Raw genomic sequence first — 19,184 nt, forward strand, 5'->3', positions numbered from 1 at the left:
TAAACTATAATGGAAAAGAATTGAAAAAAGGATATATATATATATATATATATATAACCGAGTAATTTGCTATAAATCTGAAACTAACAAAATACATAAATCAGCTATACTTCAGTCAAAAAAAAAGAAGTAAGGACTTCCCTGGTGGTCCAGTGACTAGAACTCCAAGTTCCCAACGTAGGGGGCCCAGGTTTGATCCCTGGTCAGGGAACTAGATCTCACATCATAACTAAGAGTTCGCAAGCTGCAACCAAGATTGAAAGTCCCACATGCTGCAAGTAAGACCCAGCACACTTCAAATAAATAAATTAAATTAAATTAATATTCTTTAAAAAAGAGAGAAAAAGAAGTAATTCTACTTTGGAAAAAGTAGAATAAGGACCAACACAGGGGAACAGAGAATAAGGGGTAAGCTACGATTTTCAATAGGGTAACCTAGAGAGGCTTCATTGAGGAGGTAACATCACAGCAATGACCTGAAGGAGGTGAAGGGGTAAGCCATGTGCATGTCTGGAGGAAAGGTCTGAGAGATACAGTGGAAGGACGGATCGCATATGGCCTTGTCAGGGGCTGTACAAGATGTCACAGGGACCAAGCTCACCCCAATCCTCAGTTCCTCTGCTACATTCCCCAGCCCCTTGCAGCTAGACAGGACTGTAAGAACAGTTTGGACCAATGAAACGTGAGTGGAGGTGTAATGTGCGTCACTTCCGGGTTGAGGCAATAAAAATCCTACATGTAATTCTCTGGTCTTTCTTTCCCTCGTTGGTGTCTGCAGTCCAGATAGTGCAGCGACAAGATGATAGAGCCTTCATCAGCCTGGGTCACTCCTGAGTGACTACCTACTACCTACCTAGAGCAGAACCTCCCCCTACCAACTAATAGTTTGACAAGTGTCATGAGCTGAGTCACCAGTTGGTGGCACCCTGGAGAGATAGCCGGGCACAGGCACCAAGACTTAATATGTTAAGCTACCGAGATTTGGGGAGCAGTCACCACTGCACCACATCTTAGCCCATCTGGCCTGACATGGAAGGACTTGGCTTTGGGTTAACTGACTCCACTGTTTCTTTAAAATTCAAGCATGATTGTTCAGTTTTCATTTCTTTGATAATTACTGAATATAGCTTTTGAACTATGGTGTTGGAGAAGACTCTTGAGAGTCCCTGGAGTGAAAGGAGATCAAACCAGTCAATTCTAAAGGAAATCAACCCTGAATATTCATTGAAAGGACTGATGCTGAAGCTGAAGCTCCAATACTTTGGCCACTTAATGCGAAGAACTGACTCATTGAAAAAGACCCTGATGCTGGGAAAGAGTGAAGGCAGGAGGAGAAGGGGAAGACAGAGGATGAGATGGTTGGATGGCATCACCAACTCGACAGACATGAGTTTGAGCAAACTTCGGGAGATGGTGAAGGACAGGGAAGCCTGGCATGCTGCAGTCCATGGGGTCACAAAGGGTCAGACATGACCGAGCTACTAAACTGAACTGAACTGATAGCAGATTGTATCTTCTAACACGGGCATAACAAATTCTCCCACCCGCCACGCTCTTCTCACCATGGCATCGACACTCCACCCATTGAGAGGCGGCCTCTGTGCCCCCTTCTCTTGAAGGGGCAGGCCTAGAACTACACTGAAGATGAAGCTATGTGACTTCGAAATCCAGGTCACAACAAATGCTATGCCTTGCATCCTGTCTCGATGGAACATTTGCTCACGGAGGCCACTGCCATGTAGTGAGGAAGCCGAGGTGACCCAGAGGAGTCAGGTGAGGGTGTCCCAGTTCATGTTCCCAGGTGGGGTCCTAGCTGGCAACTACACGCATGAGGAGGCCTTTGGGAGGACTCCTGCCATTGTCTGTCTGCAACCTCATGAGAGACTCTAAAACAGAACTGCTGGGCTGAGCTCAGTCAAGCCCAGAGCCATAATGATGGCGAGGAGGAGGAGGAGAAGGAGGAAGTTTTAAGCCACTAAGATTTGTTTTTGTTTTTTCAGATTATTGAATGAACTTAACCCATGTAAAATGCTTGAAAGAATGCCTGACACATAATATGCCTCCAATAAATGTTACAAAAATTACCTGAAATTTCACCTCTCAGAGAAAATTACAATTAAGATTCTGGTAAATATCCTTTCCAGGAAACAGCCGTTTACTTCTTCAATTGTGTATACAGATGAGACCAAACTCTACATGATGTTCTGAAACAAATGAAACTCAGTCTCTATATACACACATCCCATCAGTTCTGCTTCTCTGGAGAATCCTGACTAATACAGCTTATTAGGTTGCTCAGCTCTAATGTTTATTGACTTTCTGTATTTATTTTCTTTTTATCTTTCCTTTCTCTCTTCTTTTTTCAAAAAAAAATTTATTGGAATATAGTTGCTTTACAATGCTGTATTAGTTTCTACCGTGCAGCAAAGTGAATCAGCAATACATATACACATATCTCCTCTTTTTTGGATTTTCTTCTCATTTAGGTCACCGCAGAGGATTGAATAGAGTTCTTTGCACTAAACAGTAGGTTCTCATTAGTTATCTATTTTATACTTAGTGATGGTGTGTATGTCAGTCTCAATCTCCCAATTCATCCCATCCCCCTTTCCTCCCTTGGTGTCCATAATTTGCTCTACAAGCCACTAAGTTGTTTTGAAAATGTTTATTTATTGGGCTCTGCTGGGTCTTACTGTGGCACGTGAGATCTTCGATCCTTGCAGCATGGAAGCAGCGGCAGCATGTGGGATCTAGCTCCCCGACTAGGGATCAAACTTGGGCCCATTTGACGCAGAGTCTCTTAGCCACTGGACCACCAGGGAAGTCCCTCAAAGCCACTAAGTTTCAAGGTGGTTTGTTATATAGCAATAGATAACTACAAGAGTGAGGCTGAACATTTTCATTATTCTTACCTAATATATTGAAGTCTTTTTACACGAAGATGCCAAGCCTGCCTTTTCCCTTTCCAGATAACCGTGTGAAAAAGGATGAGGCAATGTATGACACTACCAGAGATGTCCCTCAGAATGAACTCAGAACAAAAATGTTCTCAGAATAGCTGTTCAATTAACACACATAGGTATTCAATAAATATTTGTTAAATTAGTAATCTTATGCATAGAAGGTGGGGAGATGGGGATATATTGGTTAAAGGGTACAGACCTAGTATTAAGATGAATAAATCTTGGATCTAATGTATAGCATGGTGACTATATTTAACAACACTGTATTCTTATACCTGAAAGTTGCTAGGAGACTTTTCTCCTAGCAAAGAAGGCAAAAAGTGTGTTTGTTCTCACAAAACACACACACACACACACATGATAATTATGTGAGGTTGTTGGTGGTGTTAACTAACCTTATTGGATAATCATTTTGCAATTCATAATTATCAAATCATCACACTGTACACCTTAAACTTATACAATCTTATATGTCATTATAGCTCAATAAAGAGAATAATAACAATGCCCATATTTCTGTACCTTGTTTAAATATATTATAATCAATCTAAATCAGTGTTTTTCATGAAACTCAGATACATTATACAACATTCCCTAGAAATACCAAACTGTTAAATAATTTTAAGAGGCTTACGGCAAAGTTTTACTTTTTCCTTCTCTTTAGTTTCCTTTTCATTAAACGAATAAAATAATGTATATTGCGTGGATGCTCAGTCACTCAGTCATGTCTGACTCTTTTTGACCCTATGGATTGTAACCTACCAGACTCCTCCGTCCATGAGATTCTCCAGGCAAGAATACTGGAGTGGGCAGGAGATGCCAGAGCCTCGGGTTTGATCCTGGGTCAGGAAGATCCCCTGGTGAAGAAAATGGCAACCCACTCCAGTATTCTTGCCTGGGAAATCCCATGGACAGAGGAGCCTGGTGGGCTACAGTCCCTGGGGTTGCAGAGAGTTGGACAAGACTTAGCCACTAAACAACAAGCACGATACATGTGAAGGTAAGCTAAAATACATTTGCATCCCATTTTCCCTAGAGATAAAGTTTACTGATAGTTTGGTATGGATTCTTCCAGATCTTCTTTCTATATATTTGCATTCCTGGATATGAACTTTTTGTGGCAGAATGTATTTTCCAAAAATGGCTGTGACAATATTTCCCATCCCACGTGCTCTTTCAAAACCTTGCCACACCCCATCAGGCGGAGGTTCTGTCCTCTGTCCGCCTGAGCACGCCTCTCTGTGACAAAAGTGATGTGAGCTGACACCCAAGGCTTGTCATAAGAAACGATTTTGCTTCCCCTTGGCTGTCTGTGTTAGGACACACACTTCTAGAGCTGTAAGCCACACTGTAAGAAGTCTGGCTACCCTAAAGCCCCCGTGCCAGGGAGATCACAAAGACAGACTAGAGAAAGAAAAGAGCATAGCTTTTCTGAACCCCACCTGCTTGAGTGTTCCCACCCCAGGGGCCAGACAGGTGAGGAAGCTTTCATCTTAACCCCTGTCAGAGTGGGACAGTGTGAGACCTGAGTGAAAAAGCACTAACCATTAGGTAATTGATTAATATATATATATATATACCTATACATGCTTATTTGCATAAATGACCTATTACATAGATGTCTCTTGAGTCTTGTTTTTTTAATTTATTTATTTTTAACTGAAGGATAATTGCATCACAGTATTGTGCTGGTTTCTGCCAATATCAACATGAATCCACCACAGGTTTACGTATGACCCCTCCCTCTGGAACCTCTCTCCCATCTCCCTCCCCATCCCATGCCTCTAGGCTGTTACAGAGTCCCCGGTTGAGTTTCCCGAGTCATACCACGAATTCCCATTGGTTATCTATTTTACATATCATAATGTATGTTTCTGTGTTATTCAGTACATCTCACCCTCTCCTTCCTCCCCTGCCACCGTGTCCATAAGTGAGACTTGTTTTTTGTGGGATCTTAGTTCCCCAACCAGGGATCCATTGAACCTGTGCCCCTGCAATGGAAGGCCAGAGTCTTAACCACTGGACCACCAGGGAAGTCCAAGGTTTGCTTTTTTCACTGAGCAATTTCTGAGACTGTTGTGTATCAGTGGGCTCAGATCCACTCAATATTTTGTAAGACTGTGCAGTATTCTATAGCATAGATATTGCATAACAGAGCACAGAGAATTTTCAAACATCTTTAGCTGTGGCCTCCCTTATGGCAGAAAGTGAAGAGGAACTAAAAAGCTTCTTGATGAAAGTGAAAGAGGAGAGTGAAAAAGTTGGCTTAAAGTTCAACATTCAGAAAATGAAGATCATGGCATCTGGTCCCATCACTTCATGGCAAATAGATGGGGAAACAGTGGAAACAGTGTCAGACTTTATATTGGGGGGCTCCAGAATCACTGAAGATGGTGATTGCAGCCATGAAATTAAAAGACACTCCTTGGAAGGAAAGTTATGACCAACCTAGATAGCATATTAAAAAGCAGATACATTACTTTGCCCACAAAGGTCCATCTAGTCAAGGCTAAGGTTTTTCCAGTTGTCATGTTATGGATGTGAAAGTTGGACTGTGAAGAAAGCTGAGCGCTGAAGAATTGATGCTTTTGAACTGTGGTGTTGGAGAAGACTCTTGAGAGTCCCTTGGACTGCAAGGAGATCCAATCAGTCCATTCTAAAGGAGATCAGTCTTGGGTGTTCATTGGAAGGACTGATGCTAAAGCTGAAACTCCAATATTTTGGCCACCTCATGCAGAGTTGACTCATTGGAAAAGACTGATGCTGGGAGGGGTTGGAGGCAGGAGGAGAAGGGGATGACAGAGGATGAGATGGCTGGATGGCATCACCGGCTTGATGAACATGAGTTTGATGAACTCCGGGAGTTGGTGATGGACAGGGAGGCCTGGTGTGCTGCAATTCATGGGGTCGCAAATAGTCGGACACGACTGAGCGACTGAACTGAGCTGAACTGCCTCTTCAAAGTAAGAGTTCCTGGAAACTCACGGTTTAAAACAAGTCAAATAAGCTGCTGGTCCCAGCCAGTGCCTCTCCTCACTAACCTCCATACAGGGAGAGGCCTCTGGAGAGACTCCTAGCTTTTGATGACATTTACAAATCAATCACCTTGTAGAGGGTCTAAGGACAGGTCAAGCAGCGCTTCTCTATCTGTTTGTTTTGTTTTGCTTTAAAGAAGGCAATGGCAACCCACTCCAGTACTCTTGCCTGGAAAATCCCATGGACAGAGGAGCCTGGTAGGCTGCAGTCCATGGGGTCGCAAAGAGTTGGACACGACTGAGCGACTTCACTTTCACGCACTGGAGAAGGAAATGGCAACTCCAGTGTTCTTGCTTGGAGAATCCCAGGGATGGGGGAGCCTGGTGGGCTGCCGCCTATGGGGTCGCACAGAGTCAGACACGACTGAAGCGACTTAGCAGCATAGTTGATCCGGGCTTCCCTGGTAGCTCAGCGGGTAAAGAATCTGCCTGCAATGCAGAAGAGCCCAGTTTGACTCCTGGGTCAGGAAGATCCCCTGAAGGGATAGGCTACTTACTCCAATATTCTTGGGCTTCTCTGGTGGCTCAGATGGTAAAGAATCTGCCTGCAATGAGGGAGACCTGGGTTCGATCCCTCGGTTGGGAAGATCCCCTGGAGAAGGAAATGGCAACCCACTCCAGTATTCTTGCCTGGAGAATCCCATGCACAGAGGAGCTTGGCAGGCTATAGTCCATGGGGGTCCAAAGAGTTGGACATCACTAAGCACAGCATAGCATAGTTGATTTAAAATGCTGCGTTAGTTTCAAGTGTACAACAAATGAATCAGTTATACACACACATATATCTTTTTTTTTTTAAGATTCCTTTCCCATACAGGCATCTGTTGTTGTTGTTTTTAATTCTCTCTCTCTCTTTTTAAGGTACAATGGACATATAACATTGTATTAGTTTCAGGTATACAACATAATGATGATTCAATATTTGTATATATTGTGAAATGACCAGCACAATCCATGATCGCATGTAGTTACAATTTTCTCTTGTGAAGTTTTTTTCAGTCTTGAATGTACATTCGAATCACCCCTGAAATCTTGTTAAAATGAACGTTGCGAAGAGTAGTTCTGGAGTGGGCTGACCTTCTCAGCAGTGCTGACCGTCTCCCAGGTGATGCCCGTGCCCACTGAGTCAGGGGTTACCAAACCTCAGCTAGCTCCTGATGACCCTTGCTTTCCTTGCTCACCTTCCAAAATGGTGTGGGGGTGGGGTTCAAGCCTGGAGTTTTGAAAACTGAACTTTCCCTCCTCCTAAAGACTGGAAGCTCCTATTTTCACCTCCAGTCTTTGCTTCCCTTCTATTCTCCAGGATTCTTCACAGACCGGGGGAAATGCTACCACAACCATCTGTGCAAGGTCCCTCGATGCTGAACTTCACGGGGTGGAGACCAGAAGTCACCGAATGAATGGGCTATAGATGTGATTCTCACTTTTCCAGAACTTCAGTGCTTTCGTTTCGACTTTAAATATCTGCTTTAGGAGAGAAATGGGTAGAGAACGGGTGTTGGGAATTGTGTTCCCTCTGTCATCTGTCATCGTTATGCCGTCTGTTCAAGTAGAGGACTCTTCTTTGGCCCTTTCTTGACACTTTTGCTTTAACATGACCTTCCTCCACCCTGCCATGAGAGAGAGAGAGAGAGAGAGAACCCTCTAAGATGTTTCACAAACCTCTGCCATGCTTTGAGCATCCTGGTACTATACCAACAGATTTGCACCACTCTGGCATCTGGCCTCGGTTACACATGATCTTCTCCTGTCGGGGATGGAAGGAGAGGGGCTTTGTAGCAAGGCACATTTACATTATGTATTGTAATCTTTGCAGTAGTTTGTGAGTATCACCCTCACGTTATCCTGGAGGAAACTGAAGCTCAGAGAGGGTCAGTGCCTCATCTAAGGCCACACTGCTAGAAATGACTAGCTGGGATTGGATCTCAGATCTGCCTGACTCAGCCTTCTCCCCAGGTTTTCTCCCCAGAAATCTGAGCAATTCTGAGGTCCCTGTGTGACCATGCTGGGTTTCTCAGTGCCCTTTTCTTCCTCATTAGCAGCTGCAGCAATGAATTCATGAGAGTACAGTTCCAATTGCCCTCTGAGGTCTCGCCTCTGTGTGGAGTCCTGGGCCCCTCCAGTGTTCCTTCTTTTGGCAACAGTGAAACCATTTTCTCTCTGATCCATGACTGGGCACAGAGGGGCCCAGGTTGGAATCCCACAGCCACCTGTTGGACGAATATGCACACATTCCTTAAACTCTCTGAGCTTCAGTTTCATCCTCTGTAAAATAAGGATGATAATTGTATGTCAGCTGAGCTATTGTAGGATGATGAGAAGAGGGCATCTAATGCCTTTCAGATGCGTGCCTGGCATCAAGCAGGAATGAAAACAAAACAAAGCTTATACCTTTCTATCCTTGATTTTTAAACTTTCTAATGGATCAGGACTAAGACAGCCTCTTATTGGCCCCTGAGTCTTCCCAGCAACACAGCCTTCCAGGGGCAAGTGGGGAGTGTGTGAGATGAAGCGATTTCCCAGCTCTTACTGAGAGCAGGGGTGGCGGGCGTGGGGGAGTGGATGTTTGGGGGTAGGGGGGTGTCTTCCCAGGGGGAGCAGTGGTAAAGAATCTGCCTGCCAATGCAGGAGATGCAGGAGACATGGGTTTGATCTCTAGGTTGGGAAGATCCCCTGGAGGAGGGCATGCCAATCCACTCGAGTATTCTTGCCTGGAGAATCCCATAGACAGAGGAGCCTGGCGGGCTACAGTCCACGGGGTCGCAAAGAGTCAGACACAGAATACGCACACAACAATAAATAATAACTGAGAGCAAGAGGGGGCTGAAGCACACCCTGTTCCCTGTGGAATTTGGGGACCATACCCGGACAGACCTCAAGAAGTTATTAACCAGTATGAGCAACATGTGTGAGTGGAGGGCAAGGGGGAGAACCAGTTTGGCAAGACACCAGTGGGCAGGCTGGCACTCCAGAGGGGGTGCTGAGCATGAACCATCATGGTGCCCACCCCGTCACTTCCCCAGTGCCCTGTCACAGGTGCTCAATAAACAACTGTTAAAGGAAGATGCTCTTTGGGGACAGGGGCTGGCTGAGCCAGTGGAGGAAGCGGCAGAAGAATGGTGATGGCCCTGAGTCCACGCTGCATGAAGGCCTGAGCTACTTTCTGACAGACTTGTTAGAGGTGTGGTTCAATGAGTGACAGGGCTCAAAGGAGAAAGAATATACTCTTTCCTATTGGTGGTTGCTTCTATCGAACTCCAGCCAACCTGAAAACAAATTTTAAGTAACAGAATGAAAATAATGAAATACAATGGAGATCTTCAGTTTTGAGAACACTGAGATTTCCGGGACGAGTGAGAGACCCCACTATCACACTGCCTCTCTTTTACGGAGCCTCCATCAGACTTGGGAGGCCAACGCAGCAGGGTCAACCAGACTCTCCATTCCAACTCCTGCCAAGTTTCTGCCCTCTGGCCTATGCATTTCCGCAGAAACTCCTTTAATTGGATGGGGCATTTGACCCCTTCTGTCACCTGATGAAAAATGCTTAACCTGGTCTTATGTCCCCTAGCTCGAATCCCCACCACTGGCTGCTCTCAAGAGAGAGTCTGAGGAGTGTATCACAGGCAAGTGCACACACAGTCACAGCACCCTGGAGAAGGACCACACACTTACACACTCATTAACACTTGGATTGACAAGTACGTCTCTCTTCTGTAACTCATGAGGAGGATGGAGAGGGAGCCTTGAGTCTCGTCCACTCTGTTCCCTTACTGTCTCCCTGCCTGCCCTGCCCCCTACAAACGATGCCAGGGCCCCCTCCTATGCTGCCAGGTACACAGCCTCTGGTTGCTTAGCAACGGCGTGCCTCTCCTCCCTATCTCAGCAACCTCTCCACGTAGCTTTAGTGTCAGCCACAGCAGGGAGAGCCAGACTGGACCTGACAGGAGCTGCTGCTGCCGCTAGGGAATGTGTGGGAAAAAGTCCCCAAATAGGCCCAGGTTCTTTTTTAACATTCATGTTCCACACTGACTCTCAGAAACTCCTGCCACGCTCCCTTGTCCCCAGCTTCTGCCAGGCTGCTGATTCCCCCTCCCAACTGGACATCTTGCCCCACTGCTGTGCTCTCTCTGCACTGGGTCTCTGGATCTGTCCCATGTGATCTATTCCTCTTTTGAGGTTCAAGGCCCCTTGTAATCCTGTAACTCCACGTCCACGGGTGTCTATCTCTGGGGTCTCTGTGGTTGTCCCAGGCTCTCTTTAGGCTCCTCCTGCTTAGAATGAGTAACTGTCTGTCTCCCCTTCACTAACACTAATCCCCTCACTCCCCACCTCCAAAAACTGATTACTGGGATGACCCCATGTTGCCTTAGCAACCATGACCACACCCCTTGTTTCCACCTTTTCAGGAAAAGTCTGTGGTGGGAGGCGCCTCACAGAAATGACCCCTAGGCTTTCTGCACTCAGCCAGCCCTCACTTCAGGTTCAATGGAAACTGACATTGGACTTCTGGCCAAGAAGAGGACTAGCTCCAGAAAAGCAAGTCATCTCTGCTGCTCTCCCTCCTCATCAGCTATAATGTCAGAGTCCCAGAGAGAAGCTCTTGCAGAGGCTCAGCACCTGCAGTGGGCAGGAACCCGCCCACCCAGAACAGTGCTGCCTAGCGCTGCCCCAGCTGATAGAGTGCCTTCCCAGGGCATGGTGTCGATCCCCCTGTCTGTGTCACCTGGCCTGATTTCTCTACCTACCCCATCTCCCTCAGTCCCCGAGGCTCGGGTCTGACGATATCATCTGTGGATTAAGAACCAGGACTAGGGAGCAGTCAGCAAAGAGATGGCTGAGAAAATACTTCCAGAGTAAAGGAAGATGGGGTGGAGCCCAGCTCCTAGTCAGGGTTGGCTTGGAGGGATGCTGAAATGAGGGCATGAGAGAGATTTAGGGAGGGAGGCCTGGATTCTGCCTTCTAGCAGAGGCAGCCAGCAAACAGCAGATGGAACTTTCAGGCAGGAGGCCGGATCGAGTGACCTCACCCAAACCCTGTGGTCTGCTGCTATTGCAACCTGGCGAGTCTCCCAGCTCTCCTGGGTCCCCAAGTGGAAGAGCTTTTTATAGTTCACTCCCCAACTTGGGTTTGAATAATTAAACAAGATGGACAGAAATAGCAGCCGGACAGCTAAGGCGGGTTATTTTCGGGTTTTCTAGAACACAGAGTGCTCCTGGGCGGCACCCCACCCATGCAGGGGGTGGAGCCAGCATGACGGCCGATGGGAGATTCCTGTGGGGGAAACCCACCCGCATCCCCCAGGGTTCCTTGGGGTGACAGGTTTGCTGTCAGCCAGAGGAGGGTCTCACCGCTTCTTCCTGGTCTTCAAGGAAGGAGAGGGCTCTCTCTCTCGGCCTTCTGCTCATAGCTCCACCCCTGGCAGGAAGTCCCTTCTGTTGTCTGTCAGACCTTCTACTTCAGAGATGGTGACAGATATTGAAAATCAGATCGATAAGCAGCTTCAAGACAGACTGAATCAGGAGGAGGTGGCTACAGCTCCTCTGGCCAAGGAGCTGGAATCAGGTGATAGGAGGTTTTGTGTCCCTCTCCAACCTCACTCCCCATATATCTGTTGGGAAGCCGTGGGGGGAATGAGGACTGGCGTGGAGGATGGGAGGCAGAGCGGGAGAGAAGAATTGAGGGTGTATGTTGGGGGACGGGGTGGCGAACTAGGCTCCAGAGAAGAAACGACCAAAGCTGGATTAGTGTCAGGGCTGAGAAACTCTGAAGGGGCAAGAAGCTCTCCTCTTCTAGCTCCCTGGTGTCTTGTGTTCCTGGCATATGCTCAGCCTGGGTTTGCTGGGACAGAGCTTTAGCAGCTGAGCTGGGGATGGGGAGCGGTGGGGAGGGCACCCTCAGTTCTCCATTGCAGACCAATCATTTGTGGCTTGTTTGCATAATACTTTTGGTTCAACCGCAGAGATTAGGGCCTCACCCCAACTCTACCCTGAGGCTTTAAAAACCTGGGGCACAGAGGGGGCACTTATCATGTTTTCTCCCTTTAGATAACAATTTCAGGGGTGGGTTTGGAGGTCAGATTTCAGGAAATACTGAAATACTCATTCATTCGTGTTTATTCATTCAACAAACATTTCAAAAGCACCAACTCAAACTCTTGCCTTGTGTTGGTGCTGGGAATAAATTAGTATGGCAAGCTCCTTGCTCTCAAGAAGCCTGAAGTTTAGTAGGGAAAATGGCCATCTTAAAACCTACTCTCCACCATTTTTGAGCGCTTACTATGAATAAGATACCATATAGGAACTTCGCAGAAATTGTCCCACTTAATCCTCATAACAAGTCTGTGGTCTAAGCAGCATTAGCCCCATTTGACAGTTAGTAGAACCGAGAAGAGACCTGTCCAAAGTCATAAAGCTTGTAAACGGAACTGGAACCTGTGTGCATGTGATTCCAAGTTCTGTGTTCTTATGCCGTGGATATTCAAAAGAGAGCGAGACTGTCTTTAGTTTCGGGTATGTGCTATGCGTGGTTGGGTGGGGCAATCAGGGAAAGATGTGTTTTTGCCCTGTACTTCATTCATTCTACAAATTCTTAAACTGAGTATCTAGATACTCCGTCCTCTGCTCTTAGTGCCGAGGATCCTGAAGTGACCGAAGTCCTTGCGCTGTGGACATGCTCTTCAGGGATAGAAGAAAGGCTGAAATTATAATTGGGCGAGTCGTAAAGCCAAGTTGCCTTTACCCTCAGAGTTGTTCTGTTCTCTCCCAGGGACAAATTTCTGGGTAATCTAGAGGAAAGGCCGGGCCGTCTTACTCTGAGAAGTCCTTCCTAACGTCTATCCTGCATTTCTTTCTGTTCCAATAGATTTCCCCACCTCGCATTTCATTTCTCTTTTTCAAGGCCAAACCTCACAGCAGTAACCCGGCAGGACGAAAGCGTCTGGCCCTTTAAGGCCATTTCTTCCCCCCACGTGCCGTCTGGTTGGGCTGGCGACGCTGACGCACGCGTGACGTCAATGGCAGCTGGCGGAGTCTGGGCACGAGGAGTGAAGTTGGGATGGGGGTTGGTGGGGCGAAAACCAGAGGGCGGTTTATTTGCATTTAAAGGGGCCACTCCAGGGTTAGCGCTCAAGGCTTTAAAGATTTGTGTATTTGGAAAACTTTCCGTCTTGCGCTAGGGGACAAGAAAAACGCGTGGTACAGCCAAAGTCTGTCGTGACTGGAGTTTGCGATGTCGATTATGTCCTTCCGCGGAAAGGGGGAAATAGTCCCACAGTGCCGGGGCTGGAACCACGTGACCTGGAGGGGGCGGTGGGGGGGTGGGGAGAGGGAAAAAGGGAGGAGCTGGGGAGTCGACTGTCAGGCTTGGTTTCAGCTGCCCCCACCCCCACATCCTGCCCACCCTTCTGCAGCTGCCACCACATCCTGCCCAGCCGGGGGCAGGGAACTCGTGTTGGGGGGCACTGACCCAGGACCCGGCTTAGGCACCGCCTCCCTGCCCCCTTCAGTTCCAGGGCGGGGCATCTGCCCTTTGCCCCGGGCCTGGCCCCAGGCACCCTGGCACTGAGCTTGGGGGACAGTTCTGCCAACAATCTTGGACATCTCTCTGCCTGATTCTTCCCCGCGCCCTACCCCCGGCCCAGAATGGGACTTGTTCGGTCCCAGATCAGAGCCCCATTCCTGGCCTAGCACAGTTATCAATAGACAAATGGAGGTGTTCAATAAAGTTTTTTGTAATCTTAACTCAGTTACACAGCTACAAACACATACAGAAATTCATGCAACAAAATGCTGAGCGCATACCATGCCAGCCCCTGCAAAGCTCAAAGCTGAGTTAAACTGCTGCCCTCAAGGAGCTCAAAATTACCGAAAGACAGTAAATTAGAAATCAAGAATGCCAGTACAATGCATTGTGTACTGATGAGGTAGATACAGAGAATACACTAAACAGAGGTACAGGAAAACACAAGTTCACATGGAAAATGTCTACACAGAAGAATCAGCAGTATATTACGTGTGCTGATGGCACAAGCAAGATGGAAGAGGTGGGGAGAGATTGGGGGCCTTTGCTGGGATTACTGGAAAACTGGGAGGAAGAATGATCAGCCCAATGGAAAGGATGACATGCATGGAGGTGAGGATGGAGATTGTCCAGATGGCTGTGGAGAAGGCAAGAGGGGTTAACCAAACAGCCAGACAGAGGCTGAAACGGTGGTAACGGCATCCCAGAGTTCCATAGTCAGGACAACAGTCAGGAGAGCAGCAGCCCTTGTGGATGAGGCAAGCCTTTCCAAATTAAGTTGTACAGGGGTGTTTGGGGAAGCACGAATCAAGGGAGCTGCTGAGGTCCCTTTGCCATACAAACAGATGAAGATGATACTGTTCAGAGGAGTTTACACACTTTTTAGAACCTTGGTGGGCATTTGTCTAACTCCTAGGGGGTTTTATGGCAACATTAGGTGACTTTTCTCTAAGAAAGATGAGTCGGTAAAGGGAGAGAAAGATAAGGGAGACCCAGGCATCTGAGCCTGTCTAGGTATTTTTCACCTAGTGCATCCTGGGAGGGGTAGTCCAGAGGCTAGAAGAAAAAGATATAGTGAGTCATTTTCCGGAAGTCTTTATTATAGTCTAACTTGCAGCAGTACTCCCTAGATCCTTTCTTAGTTCTCCATGGAAATCAAGACCTCATGTTTGTTACTCTTCCTTTCCTATGAAGTTCTCTCTATAAATAAGTGTATATGTAAATTCTATTCCACTTGTAATGTCAGCCTGTTCCACTCTTTCCTACTCTGTTTTCTACTGGATTATCATTTCAGCATCTCAGGGTCCAAGATACTTCATCTCCTCTACTGAGTTTATCCCTCCCTCCCTTTCTCTCTCCTGCTTTTCCTGGCCCTTTAGCACCCTCCCAGGTGACTCACCTACCTTCCTTCCTCATTCCTTTGTTAAGGACCCAACATTCCAAGGCAGGGAGGACCAGCTGGCCAATCACAGCCCTGACAAGCCTGCCTCAGGCTTGAGATTGGCTGAGCTGCAGCTGGCGGGAGGCTCACCACGCAGATATATAGGATATTGTGGAGGGGGGTTCTGGGAATCAGCTCTGGGAAAGAATTTGTATTGGGACCGTTAATGTTTTGGGAGAGAATCCTTCAACTAGAGCAGGGGCCAGAGGGGTCTTCAGCTGGGAGAGCCTCGAAACTGAAGGCAGGCTGATTGACCCAGCTCTCTTGGTCTCCTGGGACCTGGATGTCCCCTCCCCACTTTTTTTCCTATGATCTGGGACCCAGTGGTCTGAAGGCTTAGTTCCCAGGCCCGTCCCTAAGAAGTCTTTTCCAGCAGCCCTGGATCTCTCCAGTCTCAACATTCTGCTTTCCCGACGTCGGAAACAGCCGGAAAATAAACACCCTGATGACTAAACGGTTTCTCCAGCTAGAGCCTGGGGAAGCACTAAAAATAGAGGCCACAAGTGAGGGGAGGTTCCCCAGTTGAGGGGTGGGGGGGCACTTTCCCATCGTGCTATTGCCACAGCCCCAAGCCTGGCACAAGGCTCTGTTCTTCTCAGAGTCCTTGGGGACCAGGCAGATGGGCTCCCCCTGCCTACCCTGAGGTCCTTCAGGTAAGCCAGCTGTGCCTGATAGGGAAGACAGACATCTGGTGCTGGGGCCCCAACTCTTAAATCTAATGGGGAGCTAAAGCTACTTTTGGGGACAAAGTGGGACAGTTTAAATCAGGTTTCCAGAAGGAGTGGTCAGGTGGAAGAGACGGAAACTGAGGCCAAGGAAATAGCCTGCTGGCTTCCTGTCTTAAAACATAAGACAAGCCTCCAACCTATTTGCAAAGCAATTCCACTGAACTTGCCTCCTATGAGGATCCTGTGGGATAATGGGCCTAAAGGGGTCTTGACAGTCCAGCCCTTAGGTTTATTATAAACCAGCATGGGCTACCATTCAAAGTAATCTACTTGTATGAACTAATTTAACCTTCACACCAATTTATGAGTTAGGTACCATTACCATCTCTACTTTACCCATGGGGTAGAGAGAAGTTAAGTAATGTGCCTATGTTCCCAGTTAATAAATGATGAATAAGGATTTGAGCCAAGATAGCTTGACTCCCCCAAAGTTGATGCCTCTAATCACCACAACATGCAGCCCCTTTCAGGGATGTATTTGTCTTCAACCCTGAACCTAGAATTGACTCTTTGTCCAGTAAATCAGACCCAGTAGAAATCAAAGTATGGGAAGAACTGAGTGCCCTTCTGTTCTGCAAGGTTCTTTGAGATCTAAGCCAGATTCCATCATTTTGTCAAGCTCAAGGTAGGAAGCTGACATTGGAGTAACGGGGAGTAAGTCTGACAGGGTCAGTTGTCCAGTACACATGGCACCCACACTCCTGTTGCAAGGCAGGAGAGGATTCACCACACCCTGGAGCAAACAGGAATTATAAACTTTTTAAAACAGCTACTACTCTGCTTCTTTAATAAGATGCTTTTGGGCGTTTCCTGTGCTGGGGGAAATTAAGGTCACACCCCTTTAAATTGCCCCCTCGGCTGTAAGTGCTCTGGGGCCGCAGGCACCCGGGATTAGGTCACCCAGGAACTATGAGCTGTCGCTTTAAATTGCTGGGCGTCAGCCGAGCCGGGTCCCGGGCAGGGATGGGGGCCTGTCACAGGTAGAGGGAGCAAACGAGCTCGCCAGGTAACCCCCTAGAAATGCACCTGTCTCTTTAAGTGGGGCTTCGGCACACCCTAAATGAGAGAGATGGAATCTTCCCCTCACCTAGCATCTACCCTTAATTTATCTACTAAGACTCCTACCTCCCAACTCTCTCGGAGCTTGGGGGTTGGGGGAGTTGTCGACAGAGCTTGAGTGCATGGGAGAGTATGCGTGCAGTCCGCCGAACCTCCCCAGAAAGGACCTCCTCAAGCGCATGGTGGCAGCAGTGCTAGGCGGCCGTCCCGCCGGCTAAAGCCGGCACCACGGGCACGGGCTGATCCCTGTAGAGGCCTCTGGGTCTTGCCTCCCCACTTTGCCTCGCTCTGTCGCTTCCTCCCTCCCTCCCTCCCGGCAGGCGGAGGGATCTGCCGCTGCCGGCGCCGCAGCCTAGCTTGGAAGGGCGGTGGGGTGGGGGCCGACCCTGCCCGGCCCGGCCGGCCCGAGGGAAGCGAGGGGCGGGGCCGCGTCTCCGGGACCGCCCCTACTCCGGCCCCGCCCCTCCGCCCCCACGGGTTCCTCCCATTGGCCCCCCCGCCTGTCCATCACCCCCGTTCCCCCCACCCCTCAAGCTAGGCTGAGCTGTGCCTACGTCGGCCTCGACTCCCGGGGGCTGGAGGAGTTACCTTTGGAGCCCGAAAGGAGGAAGGAAGCAAAATATCAACAACAGCCGAGGCGGCTCGGGCGGTCGGCCCCGGTCCCCCGTCTGCCTGCCCGCCCGCGCGCCCACGACGGGGGCCCAGGCCCCCCGGCGCCGCCCAGGGCCCGCGCGGACGCCGGCCTCACTAATTATTCCCCCCGCCTGGAGCTGCGGCTTCCAGGTGCTGAAGAGCCCCTGGACTAGGGGCGAGAGCTACCCCCTCCCAGCCGTGACACCCTCCCTTCCCCCAGCGGGGCCGGTGAGTAAAGAAAAATAATGCGCCTGCCGCTTTAAGAGGTCCCCTCCCCCACCCCGTCCTGAGGTTGGGGTGGAGGGTGGTCTAGACCGTCCCCCTGAGGGGTGGGATGGGGTGGCCTCCAGGGCTGGGAGGAACTCGCGGAGCGGGCTCTTTTCGTGTAGCGTTGGTGGGAGATTACATGGGGGACTGTTTGGGTGAGGGAGTCGGCTGACGGGGACAAGTGGAGTGGGCTGTAATTCCCTTGGGTGTTGGGATCGGGGTGGGGACGGGCGGCTTGGGGGCGCGCTGGTCTGTTGGTGTCCTGGGGTTACGGAGGACCCCCCAGTGGTCTGGGAAGGGGCGCCATCCTCAGAAGGGGTCTCCGGTGACAGCCGGGAGCGACTGACATTTTAACAGCCGGCCCTCCCTCCCTCTCCCTCCTCGCGCCGCCTGTTCCCTCCTCCTTGGCCCGAAATGGTGCAGAAGGGGGCCTGGGAGGGCGGCGGGAGGGTGGGGGCGGGGGGAGCCGCAGCTGTTTGGGAAGCGGGGGAGGGAGGGGGGGATGTTGTTCAGATGACACCGGGGTGGTGGGTTGGGGAGTGTGTGTGTGTGTGTGTGTGTGTGTGTGTGTGTGTGTGTGTCCGGGGCCCGGGCTTGCCCGGTGCCTGTGGAGTTGGGACGCGGAGTCACCGCGGAGGTGGCCACGCAGGGCCTTTCCTTGGGACCTCCTCGCCCTCTTCTCCCGAGACCCCTGATCTGGTTTGTCAGTAGACCCAACTGGAGAACCCCCGGCCAGAAGTTTGCAGCTGTCTAACATCTGGGCGAGAGTTCTCCAGTCGCTTTCTTCACCTATGGCAGGCTGAGCTGGGCTGGGAGTGGGGGTCTAGTCAGTGTTGGGGGGCTTTTGGGGACGGAGGGCCAAGGAGACTGAGATGCATCTAGTCTTTTACTCCAGTGCCAGCCACTTTCCTGTCTGGTTTGGTCTTACAGGCAGGGTCTCCTTTCCCCTAGGGATTCAAGCTAATCTCTCAAAGGCCTCCTGAGGTCTCTCCCTAATGAAGGGAGGGCTCCTGAGTGTGGGTACCCTTGGAACTACAGACTAGGTTATCCAGGTTTGTCCTTTGAGTGGGAGGCTTTCTCTGCCTCCTTTTAAGCAGCTAATTGTTGATGGGTTGGGGGAGGGTACAGTGGGTGGATCCTGTGTCCCCCTTTTCAGTGCCCAGCCCCCTTTTGAGGTCTCTGTAGCCCTGGTTTCTTTGGTTTGGGTGAGTGGTCCTCCCCACCCCTTCCCCCCATTCTCTCTGTGGGTCTTCTGGGCAATTCAGGGCCCAGCCTGGACTATGGGAAGTTTAACGTCTGGGGCGGTGACCTTGGGCTGCTCTGGCCTCGAGATAGCAGGGGAGCCCAGGCCAGGAGGAGATTGGGTGTTTTGAAGTTAGGGAGCTGTCCACCTCCCACTCCCCTCCAAACCCGCAACAGGGAAGTCTTAGTAGTCAAGGAGAGTGTTGAAAAAAGCACATGTCAGTGTTCACAGATGTCCACCCTCCTGTGGCCGCCGGGTCACACCCGCCCCAGGACTTAGCCTGGCTGTCCCAG

The 19,184-nt window shown here is 49.5% G+C and overlaps 1 protein-coding gene across 2 annotated transcripts in view; it reads left to right on the top strand.

The window, feature by feature from the left end:
• The first annotated feature begins 17,539 nt into the window (after positions 1-17,539).
• Positions 17,540-19,184, top strand: part of MEF2D (myocyte enhancer factor 2D) — a 29,379-nt gene continuing 27,734 nt past the window's right edge. For both annotated transcript variants that reach the window (XM_068965802.1, XM_068965801.1), the window contains exon 1: positions 17,540-17,609. The gene's annotated coding sequence lies outside the window, so the exon portion shown is untranslated. The remainder of the gene's footprint in view (positions 17,610-19,184) is intronic.

The sequence above is a fragment of the Capricornis sumatraensis genome, chromosome 2 (genome assembly GCF_032405125.1).
Source record: "Capricornis sumatraensis isolate serow.1 chromosome 2, serow.2, whole genome shotgun sequence".
Classification (NCBI taxonomy): domain Eukaryota; kingdom Metazoa; phylum Chordata; class Mammalia; order Artiodactyla; family Bovidae; genus Capricornis; species Capricornis sumatraensis.